The sequence below is a fragment of the Equus quagga genome, chromosome 12 (genome assembly GCF_021613505.1).
Source record: "Equus quagga isolate Etosha38 chromosome 12, UCLA_HA_Equagga_1.0, whole genome shotgun sequence".
Taxonomy (NCBI): Eukaryota; Metazoa; Chordata; class Mammalia; order Perissodactyla; family Equidae; genus Equus; species Equus quagga.
This window is the reverse complement of record NC_060278.1, coordinates 37,869,114-37,883,847: the sequence shown is the minus strand read 5'-3', so window position 1 is coordinate 37,883,847 and position 14,734 is coordinate 37,869,114. Positions and strand designations below refer to the sequence as shown.

The 14,734-nt window shown below is 36.3% G+C and overlaps 1 protein-coding gene across 2 annotated transcripts in view; it reads left to right on the top strand.

Annotated features, from left to right (window-relative positions):
- The window catches only part of SMYD3 (SET and MYND domain containing 3), a 663,517-nt gene that overhangs the window by 254,574 nt on the left and 394,209 nt on the right, over window positions 1-14,734 (top strand). The gene's annotated exons all lie outside the window — the stretch shown is intronic.

Below are 14,734 nucleotides of genomic sequence, written 5' to 3'. Positions count from 1 at the left end.
ATGGCTTTAAAGCTATTTTTCCATTAATAACAAGGCATTTAAAAATATGAAAATACGTGATTATAGTATATACCACTGGTGCTTTCAGTTTGCTGTTTTGCATGAATTAAATCCTATTTATAAGGTGACATTATCCAAAGTGAGTGAGGGAAAATGATCCAGAAAATCTGGACTTATTTCACATTCACAAGTGGAAGCATTCTCTCCAGTGAAGTGAGTCAGCACTTCAGAATTAAAAATTCGAATATGTAGATAGATAGTCAAATAGGGTCACTCAAGAACGTGGAAAGTGCAGTGAATTTGCGTTTGAGTTTCCTTGGGTTCTTTCAGGTGTGGGAGAGAGTGATGAGTAGCTGATTCATGAACTGTAGCTAACCTCTTTAAAGTGTATCTTAGAGTCCAGTAAAAAAAGGAAGAAAGTGTTTTGTGTTAATGTTGCCCATGTGTAAGAGATGATAATGAAATAAAAACTTTTTACATGGAAATTAATTTAGCAAGGATTCTCTTAATAAGTATTTTTCTATAATTATCCTTCTCCTAACCGCAGGGCTGGGCAAAATCTGTCACAGTGGTTGGTTGAATCCAAGGTTGCCTGGACACATGTTTTAGATTTGACTACCCCAAAGTATGCATGTACAGAGTATGAAGATTTTATTGATAGTAGGCTGCATTTCAGGTTGTATTTCACATTGGATTGGGAGATTGGTTGGCTTTTAAACTTAAAATCTTCTTTTACCTCAGCCGGCCTGGTGGTGCAGTGGTTAAGTTCCTATGTTCCGCTTCGGAGGCCCGGGGTTTGCCGGTTCAGATCCTGAGTGTGGACATGGCACGGCTTGGCAAGCCATGCTGTGGTAGGCGTCCCACATATAAAGTAGAGGAAGATGGGCATGGATGTGAGCTCAGGGCCAGTCTTCTTCTTCAAAAAAATTTTCTTTTACCTCCAAATAAGAGGGAAAAAGCATTTTAAAAATCCTCTGAAATGTTTCTTTCTGACTTAACTCTCAATCTGTTGTGTTGTTTGTCCATGAACTAAGAACTCTCTCTATACCAACCTTTCAAAGTAGGAATCAGAACAAACTGCAGTATGATTTCAAAAATAAAAAATTTGATGTATGGATCAACTAAATAGGATAAATATAGCCAAAGTTAAAGGTAAAATTCAGGAAAACTCCCAGAATATGTAGGGAAGAAAGGACTAAGTAATGGATAATTTGGGAAATAAAGGACTTAGAAGTTAACATGTAAGGAGATCACCATCTTTCTATTAGGATTCCCAGAAGCAGATAACAGTCAAAACAGAGAGGAGGAAATAATCAGTGAAATCATAGCAGAATTCTTCACAAAGCTAAAAAGAAGCCCATAAATGTCGGTAGATGGAAAAGACTCACTGTGTGTTGCATCAGGTGAAACAAAACATCTAATACTCAATTATTCCTATTCTCAGAACTCCGTGGATTAAAAAATGTATATACCTACATACTTCTAGAGAGAAAATAATGTTACAAAAGGTACAAGAACTAGACTAAATCACATTTCTTGTAAGCCACATTGGATTCTAGAAGATAATGGAGTAGCATCTTCAAAGTTCTCAGAGAAAATAGCTTTGAACCAAAAATGTTATATAGCCAAAAGTGTTTGTTAATTAAGAAGGCAACAATAAAAATATATTCAAAATGCATGGATATAAGCTATTTATTACCCAAGCTTCCTGTATGAAGAAAAATATTTGGGAAGTTAATTTAATGAAATGATAAAGGAATCCAAGAAGATAACCTGAGAGGTAAGAAAGAGTTGCAGGTAAAGTGACAAAAAGCAACCACCACCATCACCACAAAAAAATTGAATCCATTTCACCTTGATTCTTGGGACCTTTTCCTTTAAGCAGGAGAGGTTTAATGACATAGAATTGCATTTCTTCCTCTGTGGGTCAATTCACAATACTTAGTTCTATGGTTACTAATAGTTTTATACAGTCATGTGCCACATAATGATGTTCTGGTCAACGGGCCATATGTATGATGGCGGTCCCATTAAGATTAGTACCATACAGCCTACGTTTATAGTAGGCTATACCACCAGGTTTGTGTCAGTGCACTCTGTGATGTTTGCATAATGACAAAAGAGCCTGCCAATGCGTTTCTCTGAATGTATCCCCATTGTTAAGCCTGACTGTATTTATAATATTGTTAGCACTATCTATTGGTTTTTAGACTTCTATAGTCAACTACTGAGAAAGAACAGAGGACTGAGCTCTAGTTATAGAAAAGAATTTAATGGTTTATATATAAACCCTGACAATGTAAAATAATACTATAACAAAAATCAAGAAATACAGGAATACATTATTTCAAACTGTAATGGTAGCCATCAGAAGAACAAAAAAACATACATTTTAGGAGTAGGTTTTTCAGAGAGTGATATTGGAGAAAGGAAGATTTTCATTTTATACAAAAAAATCTACGTGCATATATTACTTTCCTAGTTTTAGGAAAAGCTTAAAATATTTAAGGGGCACTTTCATCAATAGGGGATTGTTAAATTATAGTTCTTATAATGCAGCAGATGAGAGATTTGTGTATGTACTGAAATCAAGATTTTAAGTGAATAAAATAAGTTACAATTTAGTATGTATGGTTGTAGTGGATGATGTAGTTTAGGTTAAAATGCTTTTATGTTTATGGATTCGTGTGAGAAAAATTCTAGAAGGCTACGTGGCTACTCTCACTTCATTTTTTTCAGTTCTGTACATATTTAAAGGTTTACAGGGGCTTTTTATTACCTTTGCAGATACAATAGTCAATAAAGGTATTTTGAAAAATGAGATTGTTTGAAGCCCAGAGAAGGGGAATGACTTGCCCAAATCAACCAGGGAATAAGTGGCAGAATCAGGGCTTAAAGTCCATTTAGTAGCAGGGTTGCCAAGGCTTGGGAAATTTTAGACCTCCTCTCCAAATTTCTATCATCCCTCCTAAGCCACCCCTAATAACAGTAACAACAACAACAATAATAATGACAGATACATGTGTCAAATTTTATGTAAAGCGTGAATAAAATTCTTCAGGAAGGGGCCAGCCTGGTGGCATAGTTAGGTAAGTTCCTGTGCTCCGCTTCGATGGACCAGGGTTTGTGGGTTCGGATCCTGGCATGGACCTACACACCACTCATCAAGCCATGCTGTGGCAGGCATCCCACATATAAAATGGAGGAAGATGGGCACAAATGTTAGCTCGGGGCCAATCTTCCTCAAGCAAAAATAGGAAGATTGGCAACAGATGTTAGCTTAGGGCCAGTCTTCCTCACACACATGCAAAAAATTCTTCAGGAAAAAAGTCTGTATCCCTGACATCTTGGTGGGGGCGCGGGGGGGGGGGGGGGGGGGGGGATGATTAGGAAAAGCTTAATAAAGGAGGTGGCACTGGAGAAAAGTCTTGAACAATGGGCATAGTTTTTGACAGACTGAAGTGGGGGTGGAGCTGTGGCCAGAGTTATTCCAGGTAATGCAAGGGCACCAAAAAAGAACTTTTGTGACCAAGGCAGTCTTTTCTGGTATTCTTCATGTTTCTATCACGAGAATCAGTTCACATACATTTGATAAATGGGGAAATGATGTTGAATTAAGGTGGCAGTCTTTTTGGTTTATAAGGATTTTTCTTGACATATTAACGGTTTTTGTCATCAAGTAGGAGCAGCTGAACCCAAAGCACAGTAACCCACAAACACAGTACAGCCCACATGGGAAGAACTCAGTTGTGAACCTGAGGCCCCTTTGCCTGCTGTTCTGTCGTTTTGGTCACAGTTCTGTCCAGTCTTTGTGCATCTGTGACTTAGACACCTTTCTTACGACCTTCTTTCAAGCTACCTTCACCTTACTTTAAAAGCTCTCTTGTATATTTACTGTAGTATTTCTTTATTAAGAATTTAATGTGTCTTTTTTTGATGGTGCTAGTATATTTTTATTAGGAATTTTTTAGGGATCTTGTTACGATATTGTATGCGTTTTGAGTGTTTTGCCTTATGGTCCCTCATAGTGCAAGATTTTACAGACCATGATGTTTTTCAGGAATGCATGTATCATTATCATAAACCTCTAGGTTAGCTTATAGAGCAGGGCTGTCCAATAGAACTTACTGTGGTGATGGAAATGGTTTATGTCTTGCTTCTAATATTGTAACGATTAGCCACATGTGGTTATTTAATTTTGAGTTTATTAAATTAAATATGTAATTCAATTCCTCAGTTGCATTAGCCATACTCGTGGTTCATGGCTCCCATGTTGGACAACACAGCTATAGAGAGAGGTAGCAGCGCATAAGGATTTGTGAACCCCTGTGGTGACTCCAGGCACTCCTTCCTCAGCATTTCCCTGCCTGGACGTTAGGGATGTACTCTAGAAGAGAAATTCAAGTAGAAGTTGTAGGGCAGTATGAAGAATATGGAACCTTAGGGAGGGGAAGCTCTGATAGGAAGCGGCACTACCATGAACTAATGAGTGCAGATGGCTCCCCGTCCATACATATTTCCCCCTGAGCCTTGCTGTTGCCCAGCTGAGGCCCACAACTGTGTTTTATGTACTATATAGTTATGTATGGTTATGTATCCCTAACCAGATCATGAGTAACTTGAGAGCAGGGATTGTATTTTATAACTTTGCATCTTTGTCAGTGAATAACACTTCAGTAACATGTATAGGAAGGGTGTCATTATCTGGCTTGAAGACAATGTGTTATTCATATTCCAGTAGAAATTGAGAATAATTCTTCAGTGAACTGGAAGGGACTAAATTTAGGATGATTAGGACAGAAACTAGGATAGGACTTATGACACTTTCCAATGACAGTGGATAAAAGTGTTAACTCTTGTTTTTTCTTCTGTGATTGTGCACTTTCTGCCTCAGCCCTATACTTAAGAGCAGGTCCATTGATGAGATATTTGACTTTTTATTTTTTTCCAATAATTCAAAAGACCGACTGTTTTTAGAACTGGGAGAATAAGAACGTAACACAAAGTAAAATATAAATCTATGTTATCAAATCCGATTTAACGTCACATTTCATTTTGCAGTACTCTTCGCATTTCTGCGCACTCCTTCCTTTCTCCTTTTGAACTGAGCAGTCTCATAGGTAATAACCTGATTTTCCTTCCTTTATGTGAGTTTTAGTGATTCTTTATGTTGCCTTTGTATCTGGTTAAGTAGACACATAATTTAAACATAATTCTAACTCCAAATTGTGTAGTTACAAAGATTTCTTGTACAAGTTTTAACTGATTTGTAGAATTCTGTATTTTTAAGTTAACATTTACAATGTAACCTGGTTCACTATGTCAGCTATTTAGCATTTATTGCCCTGCAGGTTAAATGCAATATCCTGTTACATGAGATATTTTAAGGTACTAAAATTTAAAACACATAGTGGTATGATAGGCCAATAACCATCCCAGTGTGAGCTGAAGGAGTGCTGTTCCTCTGTGTGTAGTATATGTTCTTTAAAGGCAGCAGCCATTGCTTTCTGCCTCATTGTAATTCACACTGCATCCAGTGCTACTGGAAAACTAATGAAAATGCTGGGACTACAAGGCTTTATTTTACTGTTGAGAATTCTCAATGGTTACAGTATTATGTAGTGCCTAATTCTCTTGGTGTCGCATTTCTTTTAATAGTGATTTTTATTTTCAGTCCAGTGATCCATTTCGTTCATTAACCCCCTAACCACTGAGTAAGCTTCATGTCACAAAAGAGCTTTCAAGGAAGAGGCATTCATTGGCTTTATTATAAATGTGAATGTTCTAATCATTGCTAAATATCTCTCTCTCTCTCTCTATATATATTCTCATTGGCATTAAAAACTATGGCTTTTAAGTCAAACTATGAGATGATCCAAGTACTAGACTAAGAGTAAATACTGTGTTTCTCCTAGAGCTTGATCTCAAGTGATACAACTGTTGCCGTAGCAAAATTAGGTTAAATTTAATAAAATCTCATTGCTCCCAAGGAAAAACAAACTAGGGCATAAGGATTTTAATGTCACTCATTCCCCTTTCATTTGATTTCCCATCCTTAACACAAAATAAGCAGGAGAGTACCCTTCATTTTGAAAGACTGATTTGCTATGGGAAGTTGACTGGTATTCGATTCTGCGTGTGATCTGTACAGATTTGTACCCAGAACAGTAATTGTCATTCATGCCATGCCTTTGTGTGTCAAGTGCTGTATCTGATGAACAACTGGTGCCCCAGATGACTAAGGCGGTTTTGAAATGTAAGGGATGTTATCTCTAGGATATTGTGAAATGTCTTATGATATTATTTTGATGTTTTTACCTTGCAAGTTAAGGCAATACTTTCTTTTTTCTGTATATCAATGTGAGTGTGTGTGTGAATTTTAGTAACTACCAAAAACCAGTTTTTAAAGTGGAGTTTGGAATTATTATGTTGACAGTTGTCTGAGCACTGTTGAAAATATTGCAGCTGCATTTGTATGTTACACTGTTCCCTGTAGTAGGGATATGTATTTACTTATTTTATTAAATTCACGTATTGCTGGTGCTGATGTCAAGTGCCCAGTGACTACAGAAGCTGCTTTTGGAACAGCATCTTTATTATACTCTGCATGTGTCCACAAGCCATATCAAAAAGCAGGAAACAGGCGAGAAAACATACCTCTTTGAAAGTGGAATGTCAGCTGGAGTGAGAGAAGGGTAAGACTGATTGATAGTTTAAGAGAATGAAAGATTGCTTTCCGGAATGAATGAAGACCAGAATCTGAGTACATCAAATACTGTGCTTAGCAACTCACTGGGCAAGAGAATACTGAGTCCATCATTTGAAAAATACTCTTGAGTAAAATGGATTAGTTAGAAACTTAACTAAGTTAAAGTATTAAGTGAAAATATACCTCATCTGAAAAATAGTTCTTTCTGTGTTAGGAAGCTGAGTAACTGAGAAAGATACCACCATGAGAGAGAAATTTATACACATATCCATATGCATTAGAACTGCATGATCAAATACAGTAGCCAGTAGTCACGTTTGGCTGCTTAAATTTAAATTAATAAAAAAAAAATCAAATTAAGAATTAGATTTTCCAGTTGCACTAACCATATTTTTCAAGTGTTAAACAGCCACTTGTGGCCAGTGTTCACCATATTTAAGGGTGCAGATATAGAACATTTCTGTCACTGCAAAAAGTTGTGTAAGATTGAGCTGCTCTGGAAGAATTTCTTCTTAATCAAGAGAGGCCCAAGGATCATGATACTATTCTGTAATGATAAAAATAAGCCAAACAGTATAGTAGTGAGGCTATATTTTGCAGCTAACATTGCCTGGGGATGTAGTGGTAACCTGAGAACTGTAAACACTGAAGCTATGCCCAGCTCAGCTATAAAACTTCTCTCTGGTACCCTGGACCTACCTTTGGATCTCTCCAAACTTGTACCGTGCCTTACATGTATTTTGTGTATCAACCTAACTCTTGGTTCCGTTTCCTTTCTCATTTTCCTTAGGTCATGATTTCTTTAAGTACGTCTTGTAAAATTTGTGTTAGCTTATTGTATTGAATGTGTTTATGCATCCTACTTTAAATCTTTCTTGCAGGGGTGCGATGGGGGGTGGGTTAGAGAGAAATGATCCATTCTTTCTCTTTCAATCTTGGTTTCCTTACTTGTTTAAAAAAAGAAAGGATTGATATTACTACCCCACAGATCATAACAGTGTGAGAATTAATGAATTGATCATTGGGAACAACTGGAAAAATGTACAACATTAAATACAGAGTGGCTTAGATATCTGGACAAGATGATGTAGAAAAAGTAGTGATTCTTTTTTTTAAAGATTGGCACCTGAGCTAAAAACTGTTGCCAGTCTTTTCTTTTTCTTTTTTTTTTTTTCCTGCTTTTTCTTCCCAAGTCACCCCAGTGTATAGTTATATATTTTTTTAGTTGTGAGTCCTTCCAGTTGTGGCATGTGGGATGCGGCCTCAACATGGCCTGATGAGCCATGCTATGTTCGCGCCCAGGATCCGAACCGGTGAAACCCTGGGCCGCCGAAATGGGGTGTGCGAACTTAACTACTTGGCCACAGAGCCAGCCCCCAAAGTAGTGATTCTTTTCAAGGCTTGGTGAATTATCAAATGAAGAAATCCTAAGGCATTTCTCAAATTAGCATTTAAATACTACGATATTGGATTTTTTAATGTGTTTGGACAATGACTGGTGAAGTTAATGCCTCATTTTTGATGTTCATCTGTTTGAACACCTGGAAAAATGTATAAGGCCCAGATTTTTAGAGCTGAAGATATATATAAGCTTGTTGTAGGTGTTCATAGACATTGAAATAGTTCCAATAATACGTCATTTTCCGAAAAGCACAAAATACTTGAAAGATACGTTATCTTTGCAGTATCTCTATGAGATGGATAAGGGGTAACTATAATCATTATCATTCTATAAAGAGAGTTAAAATTTTTTAAATTTTTCTTAGGATTAGGTAAATTATTGGTACCTGTTCTGTGGCAGGTAGACTGAAGCAATGTAACACTATTAACACTAAACTCATTATTCAACAGGTTATTGCTAGTTATTTCATTTAAATTGACGCTAATCTCTTATTTTTAATTAAGACAAATTGATTTCAACGAATTTTATCAGAATGTTAAGATGAAGAACAAAAACCAAATGTAGAGTGTCTCAAGAGAAAGATAGTGTAGAATTTGTATATAAGCAAAGATAATTTATTAGGAAATGTTCTAACATCATTTGTTTCTAAAATGTGTTTAACGTTTACATTAATGAACTACTAATTGAAGACAGAATAGTCGTCATTAATGAATATAAAGAGAATATTGGAGTTTATTTGTGGAAATTATTTCAGGCCACTAATTGCTGTTCTTGATCTAAATGAGTTAATGCACTTTATAAATTTATCTGAAAAAAAATTTAAAATCTGGTTCAAAAATCCCACTTCATTTATTCATTCATTTTTGGTTTTATCATGGATATTTCCAAGGGTAATGGGAACTTCTAAAAGCAATGGCAGTGTCCAAAATAATATACATAGTTAAAAAGAGGCCTTACTTCTTTTAGAAGAAACATTGAATCTAGATGATAGTTTTACTTTTTTTTTTATAAAATCAGATAAGTGACTGTGCTGCTCAAAAGCACACACATCTTGGGGCTGGCCCCGTGGCCGAGTGGTTAAGTTCGCGCGCTCCGCTGCAGGCGGCCCAGTGTTTCGTTGGTTCGAATCCTGGGCGCGGACATGGCACTGCTCATCAGACCACGCTGAGGCAGCGTCCCACATGCCACAACTAGAAGGACCCACAAGGAAATATACAACTATGTACGCGGGGGCTTTGGGGAGAAAAAGGAGAAAAATAAAATCTTTAAAAAAAAAAAAAAAAAAAGCACACACATCTTGTTTTTCCCTGAGAAACTCATATGTAAAGGAATATCAGTGGAATAGAGGTTTCTGAACTTGTAAACCTTTGGAACCTAAATTTCCACTTCAGCTACTATAAAAAAAATGTGATCTAGAAATTAGGATTTATGGTCATTTGGGATTTTATGCAGTTCAGCTAGAACTACAGGGAGGCCCTGGGATGGGGATGAGGGCAGGTCGGGTATCGGCTGATAGTGCTAAAAATGCAAGAAACGATGTGTGGGAATCTGAACTAGATATTTGATTTTCTTATGCCTCAAAATGTTGGAGGTTAGAGTAGAAGGAGGACCAAGAGGTGTCTAATATTGAATGAACTTTGCCTTCCCTTAAAAATGATGTAAACCCAAGAGTCCTGTAAAATAAACTATTTAATGGTAGTTAATCATGGAAGACAATTGAATTGCCCTGTTTTAGGGTTTTCTGAAGTAAACTTTGAAAGGAGGAAAAAAGATATTAGGTACATGTAAATAATAGCATGTGAGGCCAAATCTGGTTTATAAATATATTTATCATAGATTTTTAGAGGTAGATGGGACCTTAGAACATTACTTGAATGATTATGTGTAAACTAGTATTATTTTCATTTTATGCATAAAAGTAAAGGGACTGGAGAGCTTATCTGCTTAAGTTCAAACTGTGAATAAAGTGCCCAAGAGACCCAGTTCTCCAGCCTGGCACCTTAGGACAGACTTCCTCCACCACCAAAGTTGCTTTATTTAGTTCTTCTGAAGGCTCTTGAGTACATGAGCTGAAAAGGAAGCATAGAAGTGTAGCATATATAATCAACATTTCCTAAAATGGAAACTTTTTTCTCCCATAATAGAAAATTTAAAAAGTACATCTAACCATGTGTTGTGATGTGTTCCCATAAAAGTATTACCCCATTGTCCTCAGAGCCTACTATTTACCATGAGGTATATGGGAAATTGGACTTGGTGAATATTCTCCATGAACTAAGATTGTTTGATATATCAATCATCATCACGTCATCGAGTATTAATTATTAATATTAAAGAAAAATAAAGAGAGAGAATAACTTCACCTAATAATCAGAGGCTAAACAAATTCAAGAATGTATTTTGAAACCAAGCAAGATTAACTATATGACTTATAAGGTCTTCTTAAACTTTAAAATTCAGGATGATGATTACTAGACACATTGTTTTACTGTCTTTCATATAAAATATAATTAATTTTGTTGTCTTTTTGGAGTATTTATGTGTCTCCAGTTTCTTCAAAGATTAGTTTGGTATTCTTAGAACAGAGTTTCTATTCTTTATGCCAAATACAGATTAAAAATTCAGAACAATGAAGTTGTGGAAGGAATAGAAATCACTCTGCTTGCCAATTCCACTCTAAATAACTCGTGGTTGAAAGAAATTAGACACATCAAAGGTTTGTAATCTATGGGTATAAATGGTAACACAAATGGTGACGGGTGCTACAGTCCATGACTTCAGTGAAAAACTTTTAGTAGGTTACTGAGATGCATAATCAGCATCAAAAGATAAAATCTTAGCAAACTATGCTACTCACTGAATGTTTTACTTTTATATAATTTTAATTATCCTTGCAAAATCATTGATGAAATTGTACCCTAAGTCCCATGTAACTCAATAAATCTGTAGTACATGGCATCATCATTAACTTGTCTTCATGTAAATAAAAAATTTTTTTAACTTATGCAAAGTGTGCTTAGTGGACAAGAAGGTCTTCTGACAAGTTAATGGAAAGGCTGTGAAATTGCTTTTACAATACCTTTTGCTGTTAATATCAGTATGAGGCAAGTAATAGGGACTTTAACAGTCATTTAATCCCTCTACTTTCTCTGCTAGGACAGTATCCAAACTGTTCATGGAGACAGAAATGCTATACTGTCAGTTCAATTTAATAGAGCAGATGTATGGACGTTTATTTTAGGTAAGAGGAAACTGCCTAGAAGAAAATGGCAGCCAGAGAGTGTAAAAAAGAGCAAATAAATATATTATGGATACTTACTGTGAAAGGTGCCTGGAATGTAGATTGGCTTTCATTATTGGAAGTGGGTGGGAAGGCATAATGAAAGTTCTCCCATTTCCAGGTAGAACAGAAGCTTACAAGTTCGCCTTCCTTTTTATGTTAGTTCCATAGGAGAAGCAGGAGATGCTGAGGTCCTCTCTAGTGACTGTGACTCCGTTTTCGGTATTTCTCAAAATGTTGGAATGAGCGAATATATTGTTTGTGGAGTGCTCTATGTCACCCTCAAACAGGAAATACAGGAACAAGAAACTAAAATCATGGAGATAAGAAGGTTTTTGAGATTTTTACAGGAAACTCAGCTGTGTAGTTAATCTGAGAACACTCCCACTCCCTGGCCAAACTTGTCTTCCTTGCCCAGTGAGTCAGTTGTGGGTGGAGACGCACCTGCAGCCCCTTGGCTTCCCTGTGCCCACCTTTCTCCTCATCCCTGGCTATAGGAGACTCTCCTGAAGAGACCCTTGCTCCCTTTCTCTGCCAGGAGCTAGAGGAGTTGGGCAGAGCGGTGTTTGCTTGAAGCTCCAGGGAGGAATCTACGAATCACCAAGATAGAAACAGGGAATCTGAATGAATGTCAAGGGCTGTCTGTATGTGCCGTGAAGTAAACCATTTAACTGTGTAGAAAAGATATGTGTGTGTTCGATGTCAGATAACAGTATGAGAGCATAGATGATTAGTATCAAATGACTCATGATTATGTATTATTACAGGGCAATTCCATCCGTTCTAAACTACTTAATGACCCACTCATTAGATTCTATCCCTTCCTTCAGGATGTCTGTGAGAAGCCACTGAAGTGTGATTGTAGAATGTTTCATGTTCCTTGCAACCTCCAGTTTATATGTTTTAGATGTAAACTTTTCTCTCACCTTAAATCTCAGTTACTCTGACTCCTTTCTAAGGGAATAAAGATGAAAATTTTGACTTTTTCTTTTCAACTGAGACTTTATTAATCAAGGAAGGATATATTCATTAACAACCTGCTCTATGACAGTTACTGCTGCTAGGAACTTTTATAAACTTTATGTAATTCTCATAGGAATCTTGTGAATTAGATATTTTTGTGCCTGTTTACAAATGAGGAAATGGAGGCTCTGAGAAATTGTTACTTGCTCAAAGTTATGCACCTGGTGAGGCACAAGTGACTCGAAATCCCAGGTCTGATTTCTGAGGTCAGTCCATTTTCTGTAATAACATGGGTGTCTTCCTATGCTTTATTCTTATCTGTTCTAAAGTCAGGGTAATAATAGCTCAATATCTGTTTCATAGCACTGTGTTCAGATGAATATGAACACAACACCTATACAAATTCCAAGCTTTGTTATGATTATTAGTAGCATTAATTTAACAACATTACCAAAGTATCTTGTTAATTAACTGTTATTTTATACCAAGATTTCTGAATACATGTTGTGATTCTGATGACTTCTATCGGCAACAGTGGCTGTTTTAATTATTTGTTAGACTCCTCGTGGTTATATTTGGGTTTCTTTGAAATGAGTTTTACACCCTTCCAATTGTTGGCAAATATTCATACTGGAGAAAAAGCATCCATCTGTTCAGCTGCTAGCCAAAACATCACAGTTGAAATAGATTCAGCTCTAACATGAATTATGATGGGACAGTGTAACACAGAATAGAAGTCAGATCTGCGTCCACAGATGTGGAAAGAGGTAGTATCAGTCTGGGAAAACTTCAGATTTTTATCATCTAAAGTTAAGGCTGAGTTTAGAAGAATATAACGAATGCCACAAATTGCACTTACAGATGTTATTAGAGTTGGAATTGAATGAATAGAAATAGTGGGAGAAAAACATCACTAATTCATTAGCTGAAGCCCAGCCTGTATTGTGGAGAGGCTTGACAGCTCCTAGGCGTCCACGGAAGGCTGTTGGCGCTCCATGGATGGAGGTCTGCTTGAGAAGATTGGTCATTTACTTACCGCTGTATCCTTTATGAATACTGAAGCACACGGATGTTTTGCTATGATAGTTCTGAATGTTACTACTTTCCTTTTTTATAGGCATACTTCTTGCATGCAGAACTAGTATAACTTTATGCTTTGGGCCTGGATACCCATGAATATTATTGCTTTTTTTTTTGTTAAATAATTTCTGTCATTGAACACATAGGAAAAATTTTTATAATGTAAATATAAGGCACAAATAACAGTAAACAAAAACTTGTATAGCAATCAGCCAGCCTAAGAAATAGAATACTGCCCCTACCTTTGAAGTTCCGTGTACTCCTCCTTTCTCTTATCTCCCTCTGTACCCCATGAAGTAACGACTATCTCAAATCTTGTGTTATCATTCACTGGCTTTTATTTATACTTTTTGCCTATGTATTGGCATCAGTATTTGATTTAGTTTTATATGCTTTATTTCAATGAAGTCAGATTATGCTTATTCTTTCCTCTTTTTGGCCCAATATTCTGAGATTTATCCATGATGATGCATATGGCTGTAGCTCATTCAGTTTCACTGCTGTATAGTTTTCTGTTATGTGAATATATCATAGTTTATTTGCTTCTGTTTTTAACTATTACACACTTCATTGCTGTGAACATTCATGAACTTATCTCCTGTTAAACATGTACAGGAGTTTTTCTAAGGCATATAACTTGTAATGGAACTGTTGAGCTATGAGTATGCTTTTCTCAGCTTCACTAGATAATGTCAAACTGTTTTCCAAAGGGACTGTATACATTTATACTGAACCATCTGTGTATCAGAGTTCACGTTGTTTCAAATCTTTGCCAACATTTGACATTGTAGCATTTAAAGATTCTTGCCAGTTTTTTAATTAGCATTGCTAATTATAATTATATTTTGCAGTTCTAGAAGTTTTTTGGGCTTAGACATTTAAAAAACTTTCTTTATCCTTCCATGTATTTTCAGTCTCTTATTTCTTTAAACATATTAAACATTTACTTTAAATTATGACGATCTAAATTATGAGATCTGTGTGAGTTTGATTCAGCTATATGGTATCTCTGCAGAGTCTTGCCCACTCATCTTTATTTCCTTATTTATAATTTTTTAAAACTGTAAACTCATGCTCTTTTGAAATTCTTTGAGGTCTGGATGATCAAAGGTGTGTTCATCCAGAGTGATTTTTTTTCATTCTGGTGGCTAACTAGGGCATTAACAGCCCTGGATCCCTCTTAGGCTAATTTCTTGCTTGCGGCTTCTTGGACCAGAAAGATAATGTAAATTTAGGCTGCAACCTTGGTCAATTGCCAAGTTATGCTCATGAGTTCTCTGGCAAAAACTTATCCCACTCT